Here is a 24,221-nt window from a genome sequence, read left to right as displayed (position 1 = left end):
TGGGCTCAGCCCTCTACTCTTGATCACTAATTGACAAAGGTCTTACAGTTGGATCTCATGGAGGCATTAACTGGAGGGAGGCTCCTTTTTCTGTGGTAACTGCATCTGGTGTCAAGTTGACTAACAAAACTAGCAGTACAGGCCCACTAGGTGAACATCAAACCCACCCTGAAATGAATTAGAAACAGTTATCCAAACTGAAATGGTACCTTGGACACAAGGAGTCCAATGACTACTTCACAGACTCATCTCCTAGAACTTCCAGGGAATGGAGTCTGGCTGTTAGGAAGCTTATTTAATTCAGAAATGTTTATTGTATTTACTTTGTTTGCAACTTGTCATGATTAATTGTCCTTCAGGACTCTGAAGTTCAATATACCCTTACATGTAAATGACTGTATGTTATCCTGTTTAATGAAGTTTTAAAGTAAACAAACCAAGTTGAAAATCAGAAGGAGACCCTTATGATCATGGACCTGTCTCAAAGCACAAAATTCAGCATCCCTTTCCCTTCTCAACTCAGGTGTACAGGAAGGGCTTTCCTGCTCAGCAAGAGACTTCAGCACTGAGACTTCTTGTGGAAATCCATCCATCAAGAACACAGAGGGAACTAGGGAGGAGGGTTTACCCACTGGGCAGGAGTGTTATAGGCAGTGGATGTACTTTCAGGGAAGTAAGCTGCTGCCCCTTTAAATGATGGTTCTGATCCCTGCCAGTTGATTTTGTTCTGATAAAGTATTCTAGAGAAAACCAGCCAGGACCCCCAAGGATACCCTGAGGAAAAAAAAACATAAAAAATCAAATATAAAAAGAAAAGAAAATTTACCTACCTATAGAACCCAGGTATGCACATCTCATCTGAGCCACCATAGTCCTTGGATTTCTGATCCCCTTCTAAGTCAGGTATCTCTGATCTGTCAAACCCCAGAGACTGCTGCTGTAGAGGGATTAGCCATGCCTACATCCTATCTGATAACTTCCCTAAGCTGTTTCACTCCTATGCATGTATATATTTTTGATACTATTTCCGCTACTGAAATATCATTATATATATATGATAGGTATATTTTGTAAGGATAATGATTTTTAGGATATAACATTTAAAAAGAAAATAACATTTACTACACCAAGTAACAATCTGTCATAAAAGAAGAGTTTTCAGAAAGGGCAACTTTCCATAAAGTATGCAAATATCTCACACTGTCTTTCATTACTTCTCTGGAGAGATGGTTTACTTCTTTATATCACACTTATAAGGTTTCTAGGTGTTTTTGAAAGTTGTTTTATGGGTCCCCAAATACTATTTATAAGTTTACACAATGTCAAAAGTACCTAGGATGCATTTTGTTGTCATATTTTATTTATTCTGTTGACTTTTATTTTTCAGTGTATTGCTTTATTCAGGGGTCATTACTAATTTCCCTGTCTCCCACATGAGCTGTGCAGTAGAAGATGTGTCAGAAAGCAAATCAAAGTTGGGTTGTTTCCTGTAGCATTGGGATGTTCCTGAGTATGATGACTGAGGGAGAAAGGTGCTCTGAACTCACTCAGGAATAGAGAGGTATGGGAGGGTCAGCAAGTGAGAGTGCAGACACCTGTGCAGTAACAGATCCTAAGGGATATTGAGGATTTCATATGGAGAATTAGAATTCTCATGAGGACATCCTCCATTCAAGCAGAGATCAAAGACTTATTGAGGAAAGGAGACTTAGAGTAGAGCTGCAGCAGGCCATTCAGAAAAGACATCTTGAAGAGTACTTCTGAACTTTGGCTCTGAAGAAATTAAGGTGGCAGTGGACACCATCGAGCCTCATGTGAAATCTTCTCACAGAAGCATCTCTTGACTACAAAAATCAATGGTCTGCTTCCTGTTACATAACAAAGTACAACATTTGAGCAATGTGACTATCATGTTTCTGTCTCATGCTGCCATGCCTTCTGTCTGTGATGGTGGAGTCTGTCCTCTGAGATTCAATCTGCCTGAGAGGTTGGAAAGCCTGGGCTCACTTCTTGTCTTTCTTAACTGCCCATACAGTGAGAACAACTGGCCTCTTCTCCAGCTGCTCTTTCTACCCTGCTGGGTTGCACTTCATCCCATTGAACTCTCTCCTTGAAAAGAAACCTTGCTTGCCTTCCAGGGTGGGTAGGAATCAAATAAACCTTTTTTCTTTTTTTGGAATTTAAAAACAAAATAACCAATAATAATTAACATTGACTCTGTTTCATCTAGTCATGGAACCAGAGATAGCCTGTGACCTTCAGGTATTAAAGTCTTCAGACAGGTGTAGACAATATCCAGACACCCAGGTGTGGTGGTCTACCTACTACAACTCCTATAATGCACCCTCATTTTAATTATTATCATAGAACTCTTGTCATTTTTTATAAAAGCATTGGTTCATTCATTCATTCATTCATCCATCCATTTCCATTCATTCTGTAATGGTTTAAAGAAAGGTGGTCCTCAAAGTCTCATATTTGAATATTTGGTCCCTAGTTGGTTGAATTCTTTTGGAAAAATGAGAAGGTATGATCATTTTGGAAGGAAGTGACTACAGTTATTCTGTGTATCTGTCTCTCTGTCTCTGTCTCTATCTCTGTCTCTCTTTCTCTCTCTTTGTCTTCTTGTAGTTGAACAAGATGTGAGCAATCTCAGCCATATTTCTTCTCTCTGTCATCATAGACACTAACCCTCTGAAACTATAATTCAAACTAACCACTTCTTTCATAAGTTGCTTTGACTTTGATTATTTTGCTTAATGAGTCATGTAACAGTAACAGACATATTCAAAAAATTTCTGCTTCTGATGATGTGAAGTTGCATGTTGTTAATTTCATGCAACTATGTGTACTCTTTTCAACTGTTGACCCTCGCACCTCTCAATCATTCTTGAGATCATTAGTCAACTTTTCTCCACACATTTCATCCAGCTACTCTCAAGTGAGAAAAGGATAACATGATTTCATGTACCTACCAAGCCTAGGACCTGCAAATGAAAGACACTTGATTTCTGTCACCTTGAAACTTGGTGATCCATTGGGTGTGGAACAAGCATCTTTTTGCAGCCCGTACAATTTTATAATTTATGTGGAACTCACGAGTGTCCTAGAGTGGGACAATATGATTAGCTGTCTCAGTTGCTGCTTTACATTGTGTCCAATTCCTGCACTGATCTGCCCAGCTCAGAGACCTTTCCTATGAGGTTATTACCAAAAGTGATTCATTTCCTTGTTTGGTGAGTTGCTACTTATCTTTACCTTCTCTTGGCACACAGATATCACCCCATACCCTGGCAAGTGTTTAGATTATCAAAGAACCTGACCACATAAAATTTTTATCAGTGAGTCTCTGTACCCAACGTGAAAAAAACCTTCATCTTTTGAGAGAGGGCCTGACTATGCAGTCTTTGCTGAATTACTCCAGTGACCAGACCGACCTTGAGCTCAGAGACCTGCCTCTGGTAGGTGGTAGGATTAGAGGTGTGTACAGGCACTCCTGGCTCTGAAAATCCTTATGATTTGATTATAAACCTTAGAGGCCTTCTGCTGTTCCTCAGACCCAATCCATGAACACCATTTGTTGGATCTGGCAGTCAAACTTACACAGTATTATCTGAAAGAAGCATGGATTAAATGTTATCCTGTTATTTTTGGTGGCCAAGTTAGAAGATCTAAAATCAGATTGTTCCTTTCTTGTTATTGTATCCTGTAGATCACTTGCAGCCCACCCAGTCCCCTGCTTTTACCCATACTTCCACTCTGCCCTCTCATGGAAAATAATATAAGAAACCCTAGTTAGTGGGCCACTCATTTGTCGGTAGAGTATGAGACTATTAATCTCATGGTCATGCATTTGTGCCCTACATTAGGCGCCAATTTGTTGTGGTAAATCCCTGACCCAAATAACTCCAGTCAAGAAAAACATAACTTAATATTTATGGATATAAACTAGAGGCCTAGATTTGGCAGATCTACCATTGCACTACTCTATTCCCCAGCTATGAGATCCCTTACAACTTGAAATTTTCCCAGGCCAAGTTCTTCTCCTCCATTGTCATTCCCTCTCTGGCTCCTCTGTCACCTCTCCTGTCCTTTCCTCTTCCGACTCCTCCTCTTCTGACTCCTCCTCTAAGCCTTTTTCTCTACCTCACCTTCTACTTCCCAATCACTGGCTCCAGCCTTTATTTTACAAATTCAATTGGACAGAAGGTTCACAAGAGTACTGATTCACTTGTCCTCTGCAGCCCTTCCCAAGAAAGTGGATCTACCATCAAAAAAAACGAGGCTGGGGCTATCCACAACACTTCCACTCTGCCCTATTCTGGAAAACAATATAAGAAACCCTAGTGAGTGGGCCACTCTTTTGTCCCTACCAAGCCAGTTAGTGTCCACATCCCACTCCTAATGAAACTCCACTCACAGGGAAATTCCTCTGACTTGATTAGTGACCACTTCCTATCCCAGATTCAAATGCTGATTTTGCCCCTGAAAAAAAATTTCACAGGACTGTGATGGAGAGGAAAGACTTTTAATTATGTACTCTTTCCATAAGAATGCAATTATTCTACACAATTTTTTTTTAAATTCCATAACATATCAATTAAACAATCAGAAGGACAAAATAAAGAGACTTCCAGGCTCCTAGGGATGTGGGGCACAGTGCCAGCTCTGAAGTCCACAGAGGCAGCCTGGGTCTCTTTCTAGGTTTTTCTCTGGCTCCTCCTAGCGAGTATATTGAAAGATTTCAAGTTGTATGCTCTCCACATTGCTTGGGTATCTTTCCTTTCCAGGTTTCTCTCTCATGTAAGCCTCTGTTTTTAGTCATTTCTGGGAGCTCACTTGGCCTCAGAATTCACTTGGGGCAAGCATGTCTCCACCACTGAGGGTTCTGTCATCTTTTGGCTGGTTCAGAACCCACTGAACTCTTTTCCTGGAAGAGGCTCCTACTTCTTGAGGACCCCAAAGGCTCTGTGAAATTTCAGCCATTGGTTCTTCTACATGCTGCTTTCTATAGCATTTCTGTCCCCCCTCTTTTCCAAATGCAGCTTTATCCATCACTATGGCTATGTTGGGTTTCCCAGGTCCCCAGCACTAGGGGTGCTGGCAGGAGGGATGGCTCAGGGCCTCAAAAATATTCATTGCCCAGGCCCATGCCTGTTCTTGATTCATGTCTTTAAGGATGTTGGGCTCTGTGTGGTACTTCCTGCCAGGCAGCTCTTCCAAGGCTGTTGCAACCGAAGCCATGACTTCTTTTTCCTGACCAAGTGGGAGAGTTTAGCAGCTAATGTTCTCCAGATTATATTATAATCTGCAAAATTTAAACAATAATTAATATATACTTATCTGTTAGGTTATATACTATATATTTCTCCTGGTAATATGTATTTAATAAATTTACTTCAGGAGTGGTGGCAGAGTTAGCTCATTTATTACTTGTATCAACAGGTGCAGCTGCTAAATAAATTTATCAAATACTTTCAATTGATCTCTATTTTATGATAGTTGATTTCTGTGTTTTGACAGTATCCATTTAAAGACTGTGAATATAGCTCAATGGCAAACCCAAAAGAATATACTTTCTTCTCATCAACTCAGGGATCCTTCTCCAAAATTGACTATTTTCTTGATCCTAAACCAAGCCTCAACAGATACAGTAAAAATGAAATAATACCTTGTATCTCATCAGACACCCATGGATGAAAGCTGCACTTCAACCACAACAGAAACACCAGAAAGCCTACACAACTCTCTACCCAATGATCTTTGGGTCAGGGAAGAAATCAAGAAAGATATTAAAGACTTTCTAGAATTCAATGAAAATGAAGGCACATTTATGAGACACAATGAAAGCAGTCCTAAGAGCAAAATTCACAGTGAAATGCCTCCATAAAGAGATGAGAAAGTTCTCATATCAGTAATGTATAAGTCATATTAGGTAGGGTCCTCTAGAGTCACAGAACTTCTAGAATGTCTCTATATATTAAGGGAATCAATTGTAATGACTTCCAGTCTGCAATGCAACCAACCTAATAATGGGAAACTGTGAATTGGAAGTCCAAAAGTCTAGTAGTTTCAGCTGGTCAGCTCTAGAACCTGGAATCCTGAAGAGGTAGATTCCAACAGATGTGCTGGCAAGTAAGTGAAAGCAAGCAAAGAATCAGTCTTCCTTCTTCCACTATCCTTATATAGGCCTCCAGCAGAAGGTGTGGCTCACAGTAAAGATGTGTACCACCAGTACTTCCTTTCTGTCACCCATGCGGACCTTGAACTCAGAGATCTGATTGCATCTGTCTCCTAGGATTAAAAGCATGTGGTACTTTGCCTGGGGCTAAGCTTTTCCTGGCCATTCTGCTTCAAGATCTCCATCCCAAGATCCAGATCAGAAGCCTGTGTCTTCCAGCTTCAAGATCTGGATCACAGGTGCCCTTAATTTCCGGATGACACTTCATTCCACGTGTACTCAAGATGACAACAAGGAGTAGCCATAAAAAACTACACCTGGAAGCTCTAGAAAAAGAAGAAGAAGAGGTAAGCATGCCAAAGAGTAGAAGGGAGGAAGTAATCAAAACTGGGGCGGAAAGCAATCAGTAAGAAGCAAAGAAACAATACAAAGTATCAACAAACCAAGAGCTGGTTCTTTAAGAAAATCAAGAAGATAGACAAATCCTTAGCGAAACTCCACTGCCAATAACAAAAATAACAGGAAACAACACTCATTTTCCCCTAATATCTCTTAATATCAATGCACTCATTTTCCCGTAAAAAGACATAGACTATCAGACTGGATACATAAACAGGACCCAACATTTTGCTGCATTCAGGAAACACACCTCTGTGGAAAGGACTGACACTACCTCAGAGTAAAAGGTTGGAAAACAATCTGCCAAGCAAATGGTCCCAAGAAACAAGCTGGAGTATCGATTCTAATATCAAATAAAATCAGTTTTCAACCAGAAGTAATCAAAAAAGATAAAGAAGGACACTTCATATTCATCAAAGAAAAGATGTACCAAGAGGAACTCGCAATTCTGAACATCTATGCCCCAAATGCAAGGGCACCCACATACATAAAAGAAACTTTACTTAAGCTTAAAGCATACATTGCACCTCACACAATAATAGTGGGAGATTTCAACACCCCACTCTCAGCTATGGACAGATCATGGAAACAGAAACTAAACCGAGACACAATGAAACTAACAGAAGTTATGAACCAATTGAACTTAACTGACATCTATAGAACATTTCATCCTAAAACAAAAGAATATACTTTCTTCTCAGCACCTCATGGTACCTTCTCCAAAATAGACCATATAATTGGTCACAAAACAGGCCTCAACAGATACAAAAAGATTGAAATAATCCCTAGTAACTTATCAGACCACCATGGATTAAGACTTGTCTTTGACATGGACAAAAACAACAGAAAGCCCACATACACTTGGCAACTGGACAATGCTCTACTCAATGATAACTTGGTCAAGGAAGAAATTAAGAAAGAAATTAAAGACTTTTTAGATTTAAATGAAAATGAGGACACATCATATCAAAACATGTGGGACTCATTGAAAGCAGTACTAAGAGGGAAAATCATAGCTCTAAGTGCTCACAAAAAGAAAGTGGAAAGAACATACATTAACAACTTGACAGCAAACCTGAAAGCATTAGAACAAAAAGAAGCTAGTATACCCAAGAGGAGTAGACAGAAGGAAATAATCAAACTCAGGACTGAAATCAACCAAGTCGAAACAAAAAGAATCATACAAAATATCAACAAAACCAGGAGCTGGTTCTTTGAGAAAATCAACAAGATAGACAAACCCTTAGCCAGACTAACCAAAGGCTGCAAAGACAGCATTCAAATTAGTAAAATCAGAACTGAAAAGGGAGACATAACAACAGAAACAGAGGAAATTAAAAAAATCATCAGATCCTACTACAAAGGCCTATACTCAACAAAATTGGAAAATCTGGAGGAAATGGACAATTTTCTAGACAGATACCAGGTACCAAAGTTAAACGAGGAGCAGATAAACCATCTAAACAGTCCCATAACGCCTAAAGAAATAGACACAGTCATTAAAAATCTTCCCACCAAAAAATGTCCAGGGCCAGATGGTTTCTGCAGAATTCTTTCAGACCTTCAAGGAAGACCTAATACCAATCCTCTTCAAGCTATTCCATCGAATAGAAACAGAAGGAACACTACCCAATTCATTCTATGAAGCTACCATTAAACTCATACATAAACCACAGAAAGACCCAACAAAGAAAGAGAACTACAGACCAATCTCTCTTTTGAATATTGATGCAAAAATACTCAATAAAATTCTCGCAAACCGAATCCAACAACACATCAAAACAATTATCCATCAAGATCAAGTAGGCTTTATCCCAGGAATGCAGGGATGGTTCAATATTCGGAAATCCATCAATGTAATCCACTACATAAATAAACTCAAAGAGAAAAACCACATGGTCATCTCACTAGACGCTGAGAATGATAGTATCCAAATGAACAAAATCAGTATGGATGAAAAGTGAGGCCTAGCAACTGAGTAAGGTAGGTCAAACTATCAATCATTAGGTTCTACATCAGATCCGCTCCTGTGTGTTATTTTCGGAGATTACTAACATCCCTTACAGGACAGTTCTCTTCTTGCTCCTCATCTCCTTGGTGTGTGGTTTCTGTTTTATATACTCTAAACAACAACTTTTCCTTTTTTCACTTCTTTTTTGTGGATTTGTAAACACAAGGTTTCAGCATTATATGCTTGCTTCCCCCAACCTCTTTCTGGATTATGAACACCACCCACAGAATGAGTGCAGAAGGCTCACATGATCCATCCCAGGGAACACACAGCTGAGGTCCTTGTGTGCCAGTGGCTGCTGGCCTCTTCCAGTGCTGCCATGAGCAGATCTTTGCCATAGGTTCTGCCCTTGTTATCCCTGATTTAGAAGACCTCTGGATTGAGAGTCTCTCAAAAAAAGAGCTTTTCAGTCTTGCTCTGCTTCCCTGTAAATAGGCTCCAGTCCATGGCAGCATAGAGCCCAACTATCCCAGCAAACCTCTGATAGCCTCTGTCCAGACACCAGAGACTAGAGGATGGAAATATCATGTGCATTCATCTAAAAGACAGGAAATAAAACATGAGACAGGGAAGAGTAAGCAGGTGGAGAGGAGATTCCCTGTCCTGAAGATTCATCTCTACACTTAGCTGGTTTCTCCTAACCATTTCTCTGTTGGGAATACAGGATTAGCATCTGCTCAAAACTCAAGCTGATCAAAGAACTATTAACAGGATCTCCTAGCAGGACTTGGTGACACATGACTTTATTTTCAGCACAAGGAAGGCAGAGGCAGGGAGATCTTTGACTTGGTGGCCAGCTTGGGCTACAAAGAGGATTTCACAACAGCTAAGTTTACACAGAGAAACCCTTGCTTTAATGACTATCATTTCCTGTCAAGCATGTTGATTAAATCTTGAAATAACAAAATTCAAAATGGAGGACACATCTGCAAGGGATTTTGCTAAATTTGTAGACAGTAATCCCTGTCTATGAGGTAGGAAGGCTTGTCTCTAATGAAGGTCTTTTTGAGATTGAAAGACACAGGCTTTCAATCTGGATCTGCAGCAAGAAAGGCACTTATTGTGATTTTGTTTTTGATATGAGCCAAGGTTTGTCTATAACAACCATGGCTGTCCTGGAACTCACTTTATAGACCAAGCTGTCTTCAAACTCAGAGATATCCATCTGTCTGATTCACTCCAATAGAGCTGGGATTAAAGGTGTGAGCCACCACACACATAAACAGCTGAAGGCCCTCATCTTCAATCCAGACATTGACTCTGAAACACACACCTTTAAAATCGGCCATGCCTTCAGCTGGAGGCCTATATAAGAACACGGAGGAAGAACATTTTCATTTACCTGCTTGCTCTCTCCTAGCTAGCAAGTCTATTACTGTGCTGGCACTAGAGTCTTCTTCTCTGTGATTCCATGTTCTACTGAAGACCAGCTGAGACATCCAGCCTCAGGGACTGAGAACTTCTGGATTCCTGGACTTTGCTTCCAATCCATCTGGTGTGGAATAAGCTCACCTGCAGCCAGTAAGTCATTCTAATATATCGTTTTTTTTAAAAAAGAGGAGAGAGTGAAAGATTGCTATATTTGATCTTTACTCTCTAAGCCAGGCTCCCCAAATAGATTTGCTGGCCCATTAGCACTTTCCCCATTGCCCATCTAATCAGTCCCCTATAATGTTTAACTCCAGACAATTGCTTCCAGAGTGATAGCATCTTACTTTGAGAAGCTTCACTCCTTTTTTGTTTGCTTCTTTTGTTTTTTTGAGACTAGGTTTTCTTGTGTTGTTCTAGCTGTCCTGAAACTAGTTCTGACAACCAGGCTGGCCTTGAGCTCAGAGATCCACCTGCCTCTGCTTCTGTGCCTGACATGCTTGTTTTTCTCAGGTTCTGAAATGAAAGACTTTTGGCACCAGACTGGGCAGAATCTTGCCTCCTTAGAAAAGGCAAATGGATGCTAGAATTGTGGGTTTAAAACCCAGCTTCTCATAAAGCAATGGCTGGGAGAGCTCAAGAAGTATAGAGTATAATTAACTAACTGGAGTTTTCTCTGAATCAAAAGCTCAAGAACTTGCCCTCAGCCTTCCATGGATACAGCCAAGATGATGCGGTTCTGTCCCAGTTTTGTCAAGGATCCATCAGATCCTGAAGAACATGCACGCTAAGTGAACATGTCTTCCCAGCCCTGAGTACCAGATGTTCCAAGTCTGAGCCAGGTTGTTTCTGTGGAGAGTCAAGCCACTACTCTGAGAATGGCTGGATTGTTGATTGGGATCTATACTTGGACTACCAGAGATACTACCACAGACTGAAATATGTCATGAAGAGAGGCACAGAGATCTTCCAGAGTGAGAGTCAGAGGGAGCTACAAGTGTCCCCAGGAGATGATGACAATGACAACTGCAAAGATGTAGAGAAGCCAGAAGAACCCTCAACATGGTTGCTCAGGGAGAAAGAACTGGAACTTGAGACCTGTGATGGTGGAGACTGCCCTGACCAGGATCCTGCTATTGATAGTGCCAGGCACCTAGGCTGCTGGGCATGGCTTCAAAGGGCTTTTGGCCACAAGAAGAAATGAAAAGGCCTCCCAGAACTCTGGAGCCCAGGAACCCTGAGGCCTGATAAGACTTGCAATTAGGGGATCTTCTGTCAGCTTCTGCTGTTACAGCAAAGGCAGACACAAGGGCAGTTGTGTCTTTGCAGCCATCTGTTTTGTTGGTTTATTTGCTTGTTAGCTTGTTTACAGCTTTCTTAATAAAAATGTTAAACTGATGAAAATTCATGTTCTGTTGAAATGGTTCAAGGGAAATATGAAGGGTGGAGTGGACACAGATGAGAATGCTCTACTGTTTCCTTCTGTTGGTTACAGGACCAACTGGTGGTTTGTTTTACAGGAAGTTCGCGGGGACCATAGGCATCCTGGTTCTCATATGTGCTGGGCCATAAAATAACCAGCACACATGGAGCAAACTTGAGAACTTTTAGAAATCCTTCTGCTGAGTAACATGTATTACAACAGATCTACTGACATGGTTCCCCTCCAAATTAATCTAGGGGTCAACTGCAACTTCCAGTTTACCCCTTCTTCCTTCTTTGTAGAATAGGCTAGTCCTGGATTCAGATTTCCTTGCTTTGCCTGTCTATTATGGAGATTAGAGGCCTGTGCCACCACTTCTGATCTGGAGAATCTTTCTATATTTAGCAGTTTCCAGAGCAAATTTCTGCATCACAAGTAAACTCTCTTGAAGAAATAGGACTTGGTCAAGTTGGAAAGTCATGGCACTGCTGACCCTGACACACAAAACCAAGAAAAACAAACTGGCCATGAGAAGCTGTCTTTTATGTGCTTTCAATCTTGGGAGATCTTCACATTGTACAAGTCTTAGATCAGCTGTTGGTCTCTAGAAAGTCTGGCATCACAGTAGGAAATGGATGCAAAGTAGGCATGTTCACTCAGGCAGGTGGATTCCTGTGAGTTCCAGGACAGCCTGATTTACACGGAGACTTTTAGGACACATAGGGCCATATAGTGAGAAAAACATATAAATGAAGGAAGGGATGGAGGGAGGATGGAGAAAGGAGTGATGGATGGGTCTGAATGACAGGCCTTGCTGCATTTGTGGAGCATATAAGGAAGCAGCTGTGTAAAACAGTGCTCAGGAACTGGGAGAGTCAGTGAGGATGGTTCTTCTGGGATTTTATCCATGCAACACAAAGCCTGGGAAATTAGCAGCTCTCACTGTAGTCTACCCTTTCCCTCCAGTGCCAACTGTGTTCTCTACAGCAGGCTGAGCATGTGGGAACTAGTGCTCAAGCATTTTCAACATCAGCTGTGATTCCAGGATAGTGTTTTTGTACTTTGATGAACTGTGGATTGCAGTTTTACCTTTTCATTGTTCTCAGGAATTATAAGTGATCTTTTCCCCCCAGTAATACCTAATCTGTGAACTAAGTCCTGTACCAGGCTAGAGAGTGACCACACAGATGTCAGTGTGAAAAGGACACTTAAGTGTCAATTGCTTACAGTTTGCTCTCTGAACTTCATTTGTGAGGAAGTCTGTGTAGGTTGAAATAAGCACTGTACCACAGTACTGACCAGCATGGTTTTTTTTTTTTTTTTTTTTTGAATTTTTAACATTTTCTGTAATTCACATCACCTGGACCTTTCAACAGAGGTGGGAAGACTCAGAGAGCATATCTTTGATACACTCACAGAATGATAGCCTTTCATAATGTCTTCTATAAAGAGCAAACCTGGGAGAATAGTTCTTCAGTCCTTCAGCTAGAATGAAATATAAGATATTCTTGCAGAATTTCTGTTACTAGTGCAAAAATGACAAAAACTAATTTGGCAGTAAAGTGGAATGGGGATTATGTTGAAACTCATAGTTCAGCACTGTCTCTATCTCAGCCTTGATTGGTTTCTGGACACTGCCATTGTCTTAGTCAGGGTTTCTATTCCTGCACAAAACATCATGACCAAGATGCAAGTTGGGAGGAAATGGTTTATTCAGTTTACACTTCCAAATTGCTGTTCATCACCAAAGGAGGTCAGGACTGGAACTCAAGCAGGTCAAGTTACAAGAGCTGATGCAGAGGCCATGGAGGGATGTTTCTTACTGGCTTGCATCCACTGGATTGCTCAGCTTGCTTTCTTATAGAACCCAAGACTACAAGCCCATGGATGGTACCACCCAAAAATGGCACCTCTCTGCTTGATCACTAATTGAGAAAATGCCTTACAGCTGGATCTCATGAAGGCATTTCCTCAACTGAAACTACTTTTTCTGTGATAACTCCAGCTTGTGTCAAGTTGACAAACAAAACCAGTTAGTACAGACCTCTAGGTGAATTTCAAGCACATCATGAAATGAATTTGACACAGGTACCCTAACTTAAATAGGTTTTTTTGATGCAATAAGTCACATGACTAGTTAACTGTCTGATTTCCCAGGTGATGGAGTCTGGATTTTGGGAAGGTTATTTATCTCTGAAAGGTTTATGTATTTACTTTTTTGCAAGTTGTCATAACTGTGGGTTCTTCTGGACTCTGAAGGACATCATACAATCCAAGGTGGGAATCAAGAGACCCTGGTAATCATGGACTGCTCTCACATCACAAAGTAAAGCATCCCTTTGTAGAGTGAAAAATTATAAAAATCATTGTATAAAATGTATATAGGCTTTTGTTTAGGCCTCACTTTAAAGGGCATGGAAAATTTTCTCTGAAGCAAGCTAAAACTCTAGACTGGTTGGTTTCAGGAACCAGCTAAGCACAAAGGGAAGAGAGGAATGCAAGTCATCTAGGTGGTGCTGAGAAACTAGTGACCATGATGACAGGGCAGGGCCATGTCCAGAGCAACTGAGAAATAGTTGAGAAAGTGAGAGAGCAAGGCCACAATGACAGGGCAAGGCTACAGTGACATGGCAAGACCACATTTTTGAGAAGAATGAGTATACAGAGTGTCTTCCACGTGACCCTGACTCACATAGGTTGGGTTCCTCTGGAATGTTCTGCTATTTTTATATTGTGTATCCTTAGCAACCCCTCACTCCCTCCTTACTCCCTGGGTTTGTGATTTTCCCCTTTAAAAAGCCCCTCAGCCAGCTGGTCTTTGTCAATTCAGCTCCTGCATGAGCAAGCGAATTGACATTTAGCCGGCTAACTCTCCTGAATAAAGCCTCTGCTCTTTGCATCCAGATTCTGTGTCTTGAGAGTTTTGGGTGGCCAGGACTTCCTGAGACTTGAGTGAGGGTCTCCCCTGAGAGGGGGTCTTCACCTTTTTCTTCCAAACTCTGGTATACAGGAAGGGCTTTCCTGCTCAGCAGGAAACTTCAGCACTAAGACTTCCTATGGAAATCCATCCATCAAGAATACAGATGGAAGTAGGGAGGAGGGTTTACCCACTGGGCAGGACTGTTATAGGCAAGTGGAAATACTTTCAGGGAAGCAAGCTGCTGCTCCTTTGAATGATGGTTCTGGTCTCTGCCCATTGATTTTGTTCTGAAATAGTGTTCTAGAGGAAATCAGACAGGACAACCTAAGATACAAAAAGAAAACACAACAAATACAAAGGTAAAAGAAAATTTAACTACCTCTAAAACCAAGCAATGCAGATCTCATCTGAGCCATTATACTCCTTGGAATTCCACTTCTCTTTTAAGTCAGGCATGTCTCAAAGGTCAAACCCCAAGGACTGCTGTTGTAGAGGGATTAGCCATGCCTACATCCTATCTAACAACTTCCCTAAACTGTTTCACTCCTATGGATGTGGAACTCAGGGATGTCCTAGAGTGGGACAATAGGATCAGCTGTCTCAGGTGCTGCCTTACACTGTGTCCAATTCCTTCACTAATCTACCCATCCCAGAGACTTTCCTCTAAAGTTTATTAAGTAAGGGATTTAGTTCATTGTTCTGAGAGTTGCTACTTATCTTACTTTCTCTTTACACACAGACACCACCCCCACACCCTTGCAAGTGCTTAGATTGTCAGTGAACCTGACCACCTGAAATTTTTATCATTGAATCTCTCTACCTGAGAGGGAAAGAATAATTCCCTGTGAAGGGGGGTCTCACTGTGCAGTCCTTGCTGTTCAGGAATTTACTCTGCAGAACTGACTGACCTTGAACTTAGAGAGCTGCTGAAAGACCCCCCTCCCCTTCCCCCCGCAAGGGAACCCTCACCCAAGTCCAGACCTGCCTGCCCCAAGGACAAAGGAGAGACCTTCTTGATGCAATTGCAGAGGAGGTTTAATGACGAGGGCTCTCGGTCCGGAACATATCTCACGAAGGAGAAAGAGGTTCTGACCCAGAACCCAGGAAATTTGGGATATTTATAGGTGTTGGGGAGAGCGGGAAAATTTGGTGCAGTCACATATGATTGGATATTTCAAACATCAGCAACTTGAAGAAGAGGCTACTTGTGAGCTGGCAGGATGTCTAGATACTTTTGACCATGAAACCTTGGACTTCTCCAAAAGGGGGAGAGAAAAGTAAACACCAGATAGCCCACTACTCACTAGGGCTTATTTGGACTTGTCTGGGCATGTCCTTGCATGCCTTTTCATTTTTGGTCACCCTGCCCCTGGAGGGACTTAATATTTTATTATGACTATATTTAACAAATTGTTGGTGGTCTTTGCTGACCATGAATTTTTGTTATTGTTACAATGCTGCTTTCAATTTTGTTCTCACACTGCCTGCCTCTAAGGTGTTAGGATTAAAGGTAAGCACAGGCCTGCCTGGCTCTGGAAATGTTTGTTTATTTATTTATTTATTTTGGATGTTTTGAGACAGGGTTTCTCTGTGTAGTCCTGGCTGTCCTGGAACTCACTCTGTAGACCAGGCTGGCCTTGAACTCAGAAATCTGCCTGCCTCTGCCTCCCAAGTGCTGGGATTAAAGGCGTGTGCCACCACCATCTGGCTATAAACCACCAAGCAAGTAAAAGATCTGCATGACAAGAAGTTCAAGTCCCTAAAGAAAAAAGTTAAAGAACATATCAGAAGATGGAAAGATCTTCCACACTCATGGATAGATAGGATTAACAAAGTGAAACTGGCCATCTTACCAAAATCAATCTACAAATGCCATGTAATCCCCACCAAAATTCCAACACAATTTTTTTTTTTTTTACAGAACTTCAAAGATCAATTCTCTACTTCATATGGAAAAACAAAATACTCAGGATAACTAAAACAGTCGTGAACAATAAAAGAATGTTGGGAGAAATCTCCATACCTGACCTCAATGTCTACTATAAAGTAGTAGTAAAAACAAAAACAAAAAAAAAAAAAACAAATCAAAACAAAAACCCTGCATGATATTGGTACAGAAACAGACACAGTGATCAATAGATTCAAATAAAAAACCCGCAAATAATCACCCACATCTATAGATAAAGATATTTAATATTTGATAAAGAAGCCAAAACCATACAATGGGAAAATGAATGCATCTTCAAATGGTGCTGGACTAACTGGAATGTAGAGGAATAAAAACAGATCCATACTTATCACCCTGCACAAAACTAAAGTCCAAGAGAATCAATTACATCAATATAAAACTGGATGCACTAAATCTCACAGAGGAGAAAGAGAGAAATACCCTTGAATGCATTGTTACAGCCACACAAACAGGCTGAGCCTCTGTAGCTCTCCCTGCTCCATCAACCTCTCAGACAGGTAACTGGGCTCCTCAGCACAAACAGTTCTCAGCAGCAGGAGGTAAAGAGCTAAGGCCTTGTGTATCTCCATCTTCCATGGTTTCTGTCTCAGTTTTTCTATCCTGCAAATTTTACCACACCTGTGCCTGATTGGCAGCTTGGTGTGCTAGGGCAAGGCCTTCTGCAGCCAGTTGGCTCTGCATTTTCAAAGTGTACTGAAAGAGTTAAAAAATTTTAAACCTTCCACAGATGGAGTCAAGAGTGTAGATCAGCTTATTCTATACTCTGGATGCTAGGAAGTTAGCTATCCACAAGACAAAATAGATAAGATAGGAGTTCAGGTCAGAGTGACTGAGTGCTATGGGCACCAGGAATTAAAAAGTGACCACAAGATAGATTGAATAGGGTTTGAGCTGGGAGTTTAGGTCAGCTTGCCCATACACCCTGGATACCAGGAACAGAACTGATCCCAGGACAAATTGGATAGGGTTTGATTCTTAACAGAAGAAAGATATTTCCCCATGACCATTTCTTGAACCTGTCATGGAAGCTGAGAACTGGACAGGTGCTTTCTATAGATACTTAATCATGATTTCCCCCCTTATCTCTCTGGGTTACGGTTCTTCCCATAAGAACTCTACCTCATCTCTAAGTGGGGGTCATACTTCATTGCTTGCCTCTAGATAGGAAAGGCTAGAAGTGCAACCTCAATGTATTGAAATCAAATATATCTCTTGTTGATTACATCAAGTTGGGTGTCTTGCAGTTATTGGGGTGACCCTGAATTCCCGTGGGTTGAGAGGGAGATTCTCCCTTTCTGGAAGGCCTTACACTACCAGCCAGCTAAACCAGCCAATGCTGGTTTGCCAAACTTCCACTTCTACACATGCTGTGGTAGAGAACAGGTTAAGTTGAATCATTGCTAAAAATGAAAAGCAAACCTGGGTGGGAAAGAGGAAATGGAGATCGAGTCAAAAGCAGAGAAAAAGAAACCTAAGGTAGATCAGGGCTGAGCAGTTATGGAAGAATCTAGAAAATTAAGCCACTGATAGGTGGGCTCTGGTGGATTACTTGAGTAGGTACTTGTCTGGCTTCAGAATACCTGGGTCAAGGCTCCCTGAGGATTACCTGGCACTGATCCGGACTGGACCTGATTTCTGGGGGACTGGATTTTCTTTGCAGCCTGTCCACTACAGTAAGGGATTGGCAGAAACCACACAGCCAAGCCCAGACACCACCAACCTGCCTCCATTCTAGCTGTGCTTGCCCAGGTCACCCTGACACTTGAAAACTGCTTGAATTCAGCAAAGTGGAAGAGTACCTGCTGGCTCAGATAACTTGCAGAAACTTGCAGGCCCAGCTCAAGAGGTGGCCATTTACAGACAGAAATGTGTCCCACTCTGAACCACCCCAACTTGCTCTTAGACCCTGGGAGCTAGGGGCCTTTGATTTCCATCCTGGATGAATGTCAATTCCAGAATGAAGCCATCTTTAGCTGGGACTGGTGGTGGCTGGGTGGGTGCATGGGTGGGTGGGTGATACAGAATGGGGAGGACAGTAAGACCAACAGCAATCCAGGCAGCAAAAACCTTGTGTGTGTCAGCTTGAGTCAGGACTTCTCATGACTGGGCAATCACACTCCAGAATGTATCTGGACCTGGAGGCATGTGGTACCCCCCTGGCACTAAAGAGATTTTCCTGCTGTCTGCTTGGTGCTTGTATTAAAAGCATGCACCAGCTAGCATGGCTCTAAATGTTTTGTTTTTTGTTTCAGCCCGAGGTACCCCATGCTTGGGGGGCCAAAAATGTTGAGGACCGCTCTATCAATGTTGGAACCCACACTGCCCAAAACCTTTGGGACTAACTTGTTAGCCCGAACTGCCCCAAGCAGCTCTGGTCTTCAAGTTGGGGTTCAGAAAGAGAGTTAGGATGGATGAGAGGAATGGAGACCACACAGAGTGTGATTCAATCCCGTTTATTCGTCAGTCTGTCTTCCTAGTCCAAATCCCAAGTCTTGAGTTCCTAGTCCCTAGTTCCTAGTCCCTAGTGCCTCCAAGTTCCAAGTTTCCAGTTCCAAGTTCTCTGCCAAGTGACTAATACCTAATGCCTAATAACTAACTCCAAGTTTTTCTCCAAGTTGTACTGTTCTGTCTGCCTCTTGCCTTTTATATGTCTTACTTCTAAGTCATGCCTTTAAGTCATGCTTTTAGGTCTTGTCTCTAAATCTGATCTCTAAGTCACACCCGTAAGTCACACACCTTTAAGTCACACACACCCAAGGGAAAATCCTGGGTATCAAAAGCAAGATGTTATCAGAGTGTGCTCAGATGTTGTAGGCTGATGTAATCAAATCTCTTTCCAGGGTATATGGCTCAAGATGGGTGCAAGGATGATAGCCACCTTCTGTCAGCTCCCCACAGTTTTTAAATTTTTTGGTATTTTTTTAAATTATAATATAATTATCTTATTTCCCTGCCTTTCTTTTTTCCCTCCATTCCCTTCTCTGTGCCCCTGTGGTAACAGCCCTTCTTTCTGTATTTGTGGCATCTATGTGTTGTTTGCATGTTTGTGTGTGTATATACTTGGTGTGTTTGTGTGTGTTCCTAATATACAAATACAACCAGATTAGTCTGTACAATGTCGCTAGTATGGACATGATTTCAAGACTGAGCTCTTTGGATAATCAATTTGGGAGCTCTTCCCTGGGGAATATTGTTTCTCTTGATCTCAGATTCCTTGTTTTTTGTTTGTTATTGTTATTGTTTTTTATTTTTGCTTTGTTTTTTTAATTTAGTTTTTCTAAGCCTGAGGCTTCATGGGTTCCCCCACCTCCAGTTCTGTGTGTCTATTGGTGTTCTCCTTGTTCAGTCTCCATGCTGAGAGCCACATTGCTGAGGCTTCAGTGGTGTAGAAACAGTGAATTTATATTAGAAGGAACTACTTAATAGAGGTGTAGAGATTTTTGCTGTTGTTTTGTTTCATAAATGACTGACTCTTCATTCAAAAACTCAGAGTTTATTGAACTGATTTGATTTTTGTTTAAATTTGAATGTTTTTGACATAAAGGTTTGACTCTATGTTAAGTAGATTGTTATTTTACTCAAATGAGGAGGGTTGTTTTGGTACAGGTCAATAGTTCTTTAAGGATGATCTTAGTAATAACTCCAGATATTAGTGATTGACATCCATATTAATAAAGTCAAATAAGTGTTTTAAATCCTTTACATTGATGGTGAGATGAAGATCGGTGTTATGACTCTAAAAGGTATATGAAAACCAAACTCAGAGGTACAAAGGTTTTCAAGAAAGAACCACAAATTGATATCAAAGTTAGATAATGATCATGGAAACCATGAAATGTTCATGACATAATTTTGTCAATTAGTTTTTGCCTATATCTTTCTTGTTAATTTAGTTTACTTTAATTATTTTGGTGACTACACATAGACCATGGTCAAGGCCTAGAAAATCATGAATGTATGAATATTGAAGGGTGGAATAGAGGGATAAGAACTGTCTGGACAAAGCAAATTGAATCAAAATGAGGTGGTAAAACTTTAGATATTTAAGACCTCATTAAATAGATTGATTTTTTCCTGAATATAATTGACTGTTTCTTACAGATTCAACATTTATTTACAGAACAGACTTTAAACTTGAAAGGCTGATTTTATGAAAAATGTAGGCTTTCTGAGAAGGATCATCTTTTTTGTTAGATCATGAAAGCAAAAGAAGTGCAGGCTGAATTTATACAGTGTCATTTCATGCTGTTTCCTTGGATTCCCACTTTAACTTCACATATTAAGGCATGAAATTCCAGAGAACACTAGTTTTCCTCAGACCCTGGTTGTGTCCATTTTCCAGAGGAGCATAGTATCCCAGCAGACACCATCATCAGGTGAAAGTAAATGTCTTGAGGCAAGATACTGCATCCTGGAACAGGGACAAACATCTCTTGATAACAGAACTCTGCAACAGAAAAGTGGAGGCCTCCTGGGGCCATGCTTGTGGATGCCAAACTAGGCTGGAGAAGATCTAGGAATCAGGAGTTCTCTAGAAGTTAAAGGTTTCTCTAGATGTAGCACCCTAACACAAATTGGTCTCTTGGTGAAGAGCAGCCCCACAGCGACCCCTGCTGTGAAGAAATGGCCTGCCAAGCTCAGAGGCAGAGCTGCAGACCTAGGAAACCTTTGAGTTTCTGGCTCCTTCATTGACCTGGCTCCAGCTGTGGCCTCTAAAATTGTGGACAAGCAGACAGGAGCACGAACTATGGACTTGCTCAGGATTGCAGGACTTGCCTAAATCTCGGGTGGGGGTGTGTGAGTGAGTCAAACATGGTAGTCCTGTGTTTTCCCAGTCAGTCAAGTGTACTCTTGGGCCTTGGCCTCTAGGCAACCAGGGAAGTGACAGCAAGATGGAAAAGAGGAGCTGAGACAGAATGACACTAGAGCTCTGGTCTGTGCAGATCCTGAAAACCTTAGTGGAACAGAAAGGAAAGCAGCTGCGATGAAGATTTGTGTTTGCACTGAGTTAGTTGTCTCCCAGGGGATGGAGGGTAGTGTCCTAAGTCTTGCCACAATTGCCTATCTGAAAAAGGTCATTTACTGACAGTAAACAATATGAAATCTGGTTTTTAAAAACGTTGCAAACCTCAGCGGACAAGAAAACAACTGAAACCTCAACAACTGCATGGCATCTCCTACATCCTTGCACCTGAACATAATGCATTTTGGTCAGCATTTAAGAACACACCTTCCAAGCCTAAATCCACACAAAATCCCATCTCTGCCTGCATGGCAGAGTCCACTCCTGTAGGCAAAGTGAATTCACGGAAAAACAAAATCACCTACAAAACTTAACATCACCTTTGGATTTCAGCAGGGTCTTTCTGACAGCCTCTCAGAACTCAAAGTAAAGTCATAGCTACTAGAGAAGTGGTCCAGAGTGTGAGCCCTGAGGTTGCCACGAACTGGAATGCCAGCAATGTAGGTTCCCAGAGCTGAGGTTCCAAAACAGAACTATGGGTCAGCCTATTGAGACTTTTGGCTTCTTGCCAGGACTTCTTCCATGGATCTTCTTCCTACTTTGCTCTCCAACAAATAAAACCATTTCTACATGACAGCAGCTCATTGCAGGGGCCCAAGCTAATTCAAATAAAATAAAGACTCCACTATGATTTACATCAGATCGGCTCCCGTCTGTTATTTTTGGAGATTACTAATATCCCTGGCAGCACAGTTCTCTTCCTGCCACTCACCTCCTAAGTGTATTGTTTCTGTTTTATATACTCTAAAAAACAACTTTTGCCTTTTTCACTTCTTTTCTATTTTGCAGATTTGTGAACACCAGGTTTCAGGTTCCTTTGCTTGCCTTGCCCACCTCTTTCAGGATTATGAATACCACCCACAGTATGAGTGCAGAAGGCTCATGTGATCCATCCCAGGGAACACACTGCTGATTCCTTGTGTGCCTGAACCTAGAGCAGGAGAGCTGGCTTTTTAGTTTTTGTGTTTGAAGAAGCTGACTTGGGATTCTGCACCAGTGGCTCCTGGCCTCCTACAGTGCTGCCATGAGCAGATCTTGAGTCCTGGCTGTCTGTCCTTGATATCCCTGACTTAGGAGACCTCTGGTTTGACTCTTCCTCATGAAACTGCTTTGCAGTCATGCTGTCTGCTTCCCTGTAAATATGACTCTGGTCCAAGGCACCCTGGAGCCCAACTATCCCTGCCTGCCTATATCCAGACACAAGAGACTGAAGAATAGACATGATATGTATATACACCTCAAACACAAAAAAGTTAAACAGGAGACAGAGAGAGGGGCTGGGAGAGTAAGCAGGTGGAGTAGAGATTCCCTGTCCTGAAGCTTCATCTCTACACTTAGCTGGTATCTCCTAACCATTTCTCTGCTGGGAATACAGGAGTAGCATCTGCTCAGGACTCCAGTAGACCCAAGGACTATTAAGGGGATTTCCAAGCAGGTCATGGTGACACAGGCCTTTAATCTCAGCAGGAGGGAGGCAGAGGCAGGGAGATCTTTGCCTTGGTGGCCAGCTTGGTCTGCAAAGTGAGTTTCACAAGAGCCAGGGCTACACAGACAAACACTCTCTGTAATGACTAGTCTTTGCTGTCAACTATATTGATTGAATCTCAAATTAGCAAAATCCAAAAAGGAAGACACACCTGCAAGGGACATTAGCTTAGTTCATAGAAAGTAATCTCTGTCTTTGAGGTAGGAACTTGCTTTTAATGCATATCTCTTTGAGCTGGAAAGACAGGGGCCTTTAACCTGGATCTTGAGTGCAAAAGACACTTATCTGTGTTATTGTGATATTTTTTTGATATGATCCAGGGTTTGTCTATAATCCCCCTGGCCGCCCTGGAACTCAATTTGTAGACCAGGCTCCCTTTAAACTCACAGAGAGGCACCTGCCTGATTCACTCCCATAGAGCTGGGATTAAAGGTGTGGGCCACCACACACACACAGTAAATACACTCATCATTAATCCAGACATTGACTCTGAAAGACACACCCTTAAAATGGGCCACACCTTCAGCTGGAGGCCTATATAAGAACACGGAGGAAGAAAGTGTTCAGTTTGCCTGCCTGCTCTCTCTTACTTCACTGCCACTAGAGCCTACTTCTCTGTGATCCCATCTTCTACTGAAGACCAACTGAGGCTTCCAGCTTTGGGGACTGAGAACATCTGGATTCTTGGACGTTGCTTCCTTTCCAGCTGTTGCAGAATAAGCTGGACTGCAATCTGTAAGTCATTCTAATAAATCCCTGTTCAGGAAAGAGAGAGTGAGTGAGAGATCATTATATTTGATCCTTTACTCTCCTAACCAGGCATCCCAAATAGATTTGCTGGCCCAGTAGCACTTTCCCCATTGCCTTTCTAAAGAGTTACCTATAACATTTAAATCTAGACAATTGCATCCAGTTTGATAGCATCTTACTTTGAGAGGCTTCATTCCTTTTTTTCTTTGTTTCTTTCCATTGTTGAGATTAGGGATTTCTATATAGCACTAGCTGTCCTGAAACTAGGTCTGACAACCATGCTGGTGTTGATTGAGTTCAGAGATCCACCTGCCTCTTCTTCTGTATCCAGTTTGCTTCTTCCCCTTAGGTTCTAGGATGAAAGGATTTTGCCATGAAACAGGGAAGAATCTTGCCTCCTTAGACAAAGCACATAGATGCTAGAATTGTGGGTTTAAAACTCAGCTTCTGATAATGTAATGTTTGGGAGGGTTCAAGAAGTATAGAGTATAATTAACTAACTGGAGACTTCTCTGAATCACAAGGTGAAGGACTTGCCCTCAGCCTTCCATGGATAAAGCCAAGAAGATGATGCAGTTCTGTACCAGTTCTGTCAAGGATGCACCAGATTCTGAAGAACATGCACTGAAAAGTGCACCTGCCTTGCCAGCCCTGAGTACAAGAGGTGCCAAGTCTGAGCCAGATTGTTTCT

General features: G+C 41.7%; 1 pseudogene; it reads right to left on the bottom strand.

The window, feature by feature from the left end:
• Window positions 1-24,221, bottom strand: part of LOC117723848 (serine/threonine-protein phosphatase 2A 56 kDa regulatory subunit gamma isoform-like) — a 691,904-nt pseudogene that overhangs the window by 406,823 nt on the left and 260,860 nt on the right.

This window comes from Arvicanthis niloticus, chromosome 19, assembly GCF_011762505.2.
Source record: "Arvicanthis niloticus isolate mArvNil1 chromosome 19, mArvNil1.pat.X, whole genome shotgun sequence".
Lineage (NCBI taxonomy): Eukaryota > Metazoa > Chordata > Mammalia > Rodentia > Muridae > Arvicanthis > Arvicanthis niloticus.
Note: the sequence above shows the minus strand (reverse complement) of the source record. Positions and strands in the feature narration are given on the sequence as shown.